This window comes from Limulus polyphemus, unplaced genomic scaffold (assembly GCF_000517525.1).
Source record: "Limulus polyphemus unplaced genomic scaffold, Limulus_polyphemus-2.1.2 Scaffold1278, whole genome shotgun sequence".
Classification (NCBI taxonomy): domain Eukaryota; kingdom Metazoa; phylum Arthropoda; class Merostomata; order Xiphosura; family Limulidae; genus Limulus; species Limulus polyphemus.
Genome location: NW_013666888.1, coordinates 128,938 through 135,003, shown reverse-complemented (window position 1 = coordinate 135,003; position 6,066 = coordinate 128,938).

Below are 6,066 nucleotides of genomic sequence, written 5' to 3'. Positions count from 1 at the left end.
GAGCAACAGATAACAGTTCGGACAACTGGGTAATGGGTTTATCGTTGTTAACGTCTATTGACTTAATAAGTAGCAGTGTTTACTAGACAGTTAAGCTGGTTATTTAATGTTTAGTCTAGTCTATAACAAACGTCAGGTCATCAGTGTAACAGCGAATGATTAATTTGTTCTACTGGTCAAAGGTGTTGTTTGTTTGTAGTTAAACACAAAGCTACACAATGGGCTATCTGTACTCTGCTCCTCACGGGTATCGAAACCCGTGGTCAAAAATAGGAAGGTCTTTCCTTTTATGTTGCATTATATATTATATTTAAAGTGTATGGCGCTAATTAATATTATCTTAATTTGAATGAATCGTCTAGCAATGACGTCATGAACCATAACTAGGTTTTTCCTTTTACGTAGTAATATGTATTATCTTTAATGTGTACGGCGATATTCCATAATGTCAGTGACCTTAATTCGAGTGAATCGTCTTACAACGACATCATGAAGCATTGATATTCTAGGTGTTGGTTAAGTATCTAACATTGAGTCTGTCGAATTCGGATATCGCTGAAATAATTTAAGTTACTAGAATTGTCTAGGCAAACTTGTTCGTGTGTGATAAAAAAATCTATAATACAGAGTACAAAAGGACGTTTACGATAACCTATGGTAACAATACAGGGACAAATTCTTATGCCTTATGCTTCTTTTATTTCACTCTGAAGCGCAATTACCCCGAAGCTAACGTCGTCGTTTCTTTTACTTCACACGCTTTCCACATACATGGAAAATGTCTGCGAACGGGATAATCTAAAAATGCTTAAATAGGCAATGGAAAAAAGATGAACTAAATATAAGAGAATCCTTAGAAATTGTTAAAAATAAAATGAATTGTTTGTTTGTTTGAAGTTAAGCACAAAGCTACACAACTGGCTATCGGTACTCTGCCCACCACGGGTATCTAAACCCGATCTTTAGCGAAGACTGCAGACTTACCGCTGAGCCACTGGAAAGGGGGGTATTCCAAGCGTAAATACAGCCAAGAATTAAGTGCAACATTTTATTTGCTGCTGGGGTTTATAGCAAAAACAAAACAAATTTACACTATTGATAAATAAAACTTATAATGTACAATTATCGATTTCAGAGTGATAAAAAACACACCTAAGAAGTTTGGTGTTTGCTATACATTTCCAGATTCCTCCCTTTCTGTCTTACTGAACTCTTGTTCCACAAAAGATGTCTAATAAATTCAGTATCGCTAAGAGTCAATGATCACATATCAAATATGTGCGATCAAGAAGTGAAACAACAAAAAACTCATATTATTTTATTATAAAGTAATAAAGATATTGAACAACAATTTATAAAATAATAAGCCAAAAGTTAAAAGAAAATGTTTGGTTCCTATTACATGAGATGTAAGAATGTGTAAGAAACCAAATTTCATGTTAACATATTTTTATGCTTTTCTTATATTAACAATAAGTAGGAGAAAAAAATAATAATGGAAAGTAGGGATGTTTGGTTATTCATAGAAGTGCTTTAAGAAGTATCCAAAACAAAACAAATGCTGCAATAAAAAGTATACAAACAAGAAAAGTGATACTAGTTGGATAGATTTTAAAACGATTTTTAATCCCTACATTGGTTGGCATTGTGATCCATACAGCTAAATGAAACAGTTTAGAATTTACCAATCACGGCAGGAATTGAAAATCATTTTAAAATCTATCTAACTAGTATCACTTTACTTGTTTGTGTACTTTTATTGCAGCATTTATTTTGTATTGGATACTTCTTAAGGTAATTCTACGAATAACCAACGATCCCTATTATCAGTTAAAATGTAATTCTTTTTTCCAGTTTATTTGTTCAATTTTTACATGTCCATGGAATGGACACAATATCTATAAGCTTTCAGTATAGCCATATTCCTGATAGATATAACGTTTACAATAATTAAAACCACATTCACAACTTTATAAAATGTAATCCTTACATTGGCCTACAGATAAGTGTATGAAGCTACCAAAGTAGGGATTAAATTTTATACATTTGTGGTTGTGGTTTTAATTCTTCTTTCATTATTTTTGTAGCAGGATCCCTACTTCATTTTAAAATTCATAGATTTTTAATACTTTTTTGTTTACTTTTTATGTTGTACCTGTATAAAGTATATACTTTACCCTTCGAAACTGACGCGTGTCTAACCCTCGGTATGTGGCGCCATCTGTTTGGTTTAATTGGGTTTAAAAGATATTTAAATAAGTGCATGATTTTGTTTACCATTTATTTGTATATATTTATCGGAATATCAAAAACGGATACCCACAGACCAGTCAAGTAAGCTGGAGAAATCTTGTAATGATGCTCTGAGCCTCTAGGCGCTAGCCCCGCTGACGTGATCAGGTAGGTAGGTAAGTAGTAAACGAAAAAGTTGTTATTTTAGAAATATTTTAATTGTTATACCAGAAATGTTAGCGACCATTTTAACGTATTATTAATATATGCGCATAATATATTGTAACTAATACTTTGAATGGTCGGTTTTTCGCTTAGGAATTCAATAGGGTGGTTTTTCGGGGCGTGAATTACTTGGAAACCTTGTCGATCCATGTTTGTTTGTTTGTTTTGAATTTCGCGCAAAGCTACACGAGGGCTATCTGTGCTAGCCGTCCCTAATTTAGCAGTGTAAGACTAGAGGAAAGGCAGCTAGTCATCACCACCCACCGCCAACTCTTGTGCTACTCTTTTACCAACGAATAGTGGGATTGACCGTAACATTATAATGCCCCCACGGCTGAAAGGGCGAGCATGTTTGGTGTGACGGGGATTCGAACCCGCGACCCTCAGATTGCGAGTCCAGCGCCTTAACCACCTGGCCATGCCGGGCACAATAATAGTATTATATACAAGCTACACATTAAATGTTTTGACAAGCAATCCCTAACATTATTTTTCCTTTAAGTGTACTGTACATTTATAGCATGTTGATGTAAAATATTTCTTGAAATAGTATCTCAAATTGCTGGAAAAACTACAAAACCATGGGGAGAGGAATGAACAAAAAAAGTTTGATGGGTCAGGTAGCAAAAACAAATAAATAAATGGGAACATAAGACCATGGGGAGAGGAATGAACAAAAAAAGTTTGATGGGTCAGGTAGCAAAAACAAATAAATAAATGGGAACATAGGACCATGGGGAGAGGAATGGACAAAAAAGTTTGATGGGTGAGGTAGCAAAAACAAATAAATAAATGGGAACATAGGACCATGGGGAGAGGAATGGACAAAGAAGTTTGATGGGTCAGGTAGCAAAAACAAATAGATAAATGGGAACATAGGACCATGGGAAGAGGAATGGACAAAAAAGTTTGATGGGTCAGGTAGCAAAAACAAATAAATAAATGGGAACATAGGACCATGAGGAGAGGAATGGACAAAAAAAGTTTGATGGGTCAGGTAGCAAAAACAAATAGATAAATGGGAACATAGGACCATGGAGAGAGGAATGGACAAAAAAGTTTGATGGGTCAGGTAGCAAAAACAAATAAATAAATGGGAACATAGGATAACATGCGTGTGTATCAGAAATTCCGTTGTCGAAGAAATGTTCCACTTTTATATTGATTTTCCTTACCCAAAAATTCACCCTCCGATGACTCATAACGCTAAAAATTGTTTTTGATACCTGCAGTGGACAGAGCATAGATAGTCCATTGTGTAGCTTTGTGATTAGTGTCAAACAAACAAACAAAATATAAAAATACAAACTATATTGTAAGTAAATGTAATATTGAAAAGAATTAAACAATAAAATACCGGTTTATCTCCATACGTCACGCTGAAAATCCAATATATATATATATATATATACATTTATATGAAAATACTTATCATCACTCATTTTTGAAGATTGTTTGTTTGTTTGTTAAATTAAGCACAAAGCTACACAATGGGCTATCTGAGCTCTGCCCACCACGGGTATCGAAACCCGGATTCTAGCGTTGTAAGTCCGAAGACATACCGCTGTGCTACTGGGGGGCTTTTTGAAGATTATTAAAGACAAGGATACTCATATTTGGAGAAATATGATCGATGTCATGACAACTGTTTGTGTTATATCAAAGTTTATTGGCTCAGACGTGTTCCCAGCCTTTTGTGTATCCCAAACAAACCAGTCATTAAATTCGATGACGAGGAACCCACTTTGAGACTAATAATGGTTGGAGACGGCTTGAATGGGTAATGAAGAAAAACTTTAATATAAGTTTAACATAACAGCAAATGTCCAATATTTCGTCATCATCAGGTACTGATGATGACAAAACCTTGTCGAAACGTTGTATATTTGCTGTTATGTTAAACTTATATTAAAGTTTTTCTTCATTACCCATTCAAGCCGTCTCCAACCATTATTAAACCAGTCATTAAGCTACGTTCTAGTTCCCGTTTTGAGCAGCTGACTATTTTTCTGTACTCGATGATTTATCGAAGTTAGGAACGATATATATCTATACACTAGTTTTTAATCAATACGTCACAATTGTTACGTCTTATGCTCTACTATTTTAACCAATCAAATAGCAATTTATTTTCATCTGACGTGATTGAAAAGGTAAATGTTCAGAATTAATTTTTTCAGGTGGCGTAATAAAATCACATATTTTGCAAAGTAAAGGATGAAAGATTGTTTGTTTGTTTGTTTCGAATTTCGCGCAAAGCTACACGAGGGCTATCTGCGCTAGCCGTCCCTAATTTATCAGTGTAAGACTAGAGGGAAGGTAGCTAGTCATCACCACCCACCGCCAACTCTTGGGCTACTCTTTTACCAACAAATAATGGGATTGACCTACACCCCCACGGCTGAAAGGTCGAGCATGTTTGGTGTGACGGGGAATCGAACCACCGGGCCAGGATGAAAGAATAGTATATCTAAGAAATCTAAGAGATTAGCAGCTTACTGGCTGCAAGAAGTAAAAATCACTGAGACTTGAGGAAACCATTTGTCAATATATTATTATAAAACTTACAAAGATACGATGAATATTTTTTGTGGCTAATAAATGATGATTATCGCAAAAGACCAACCATGTAGTATGGGAATAATTTCTCACTTATGTGATGAATATCAGGCGAAAACCGGTTTCGTGCAGAGCTCGTGTAGTTTCGAATCAATATAAACAAACGGTTTAATATTGTACGATGACAGCTGTTGCGAGAGCCAGAAAGTTATTACATAGAACATTGAGTATTGATTCGTGTATAAACAAAGTGGGGGAAATGAATGGTTTGTTTTGCTTGCGTGAGACATACACTCCCACAACGCAGTTTGAGATGAAAATAAAAACGGTAAGTCTGTGGACTTGTGACGCTAAAAATCAGGTCTCGATACCCGTGGTGGGCATAGCATAGATAGCCCAATGTGTAGCTTTGCGCTTAAAAAAACAAAACAAGCAAGTACACTCTCTGCCCATACGAAGAATATATATCTAATGTAGGTTTTGTACGTCTGACCAATCAGGGCGTGGACTCTTTGGTTAGGGTTATATTTATTTGTGTTATTTCATTGGATTAGCACATAGATCATTTTATACACTCCGTCCAGTCGGATTTTATTAACAGTATGCAGTGTTCACAATTATAGTAAAATATGTATTTTGTTGGATTATTTTACTTTTCATTTTTGTCTCGGTAGTTTTGTGATAAAATATGTCATGGTAATTATCATTGTCGTATTAAGCACTAATTCTTTTAATACCAAACAGACTTCAACGTTGGCAGCCTTCCCGTAGCATGTATCTCTATTGTACTTCAACGTTGGCAGCAATCTTGTAGCATGTATTTCTATTGTACTTTAACGTTGGCATCCTTCCTGTAGCATACATTTCTATTGTACTTTAACGTTGGAAGCAGTCCTGTAGCATGCATCTCTATTGTACTTCAACGTTGGCAGCCTTCCTGTAGCATGTATTTCTGCTGTACTTCAACGTTGGCAGCCTTCCTGTAGCATGCATCTCTATTGTACTTCAACGTTGGCAGCCTTCCTGTAGCATGTATTTCTGCTGTACTTA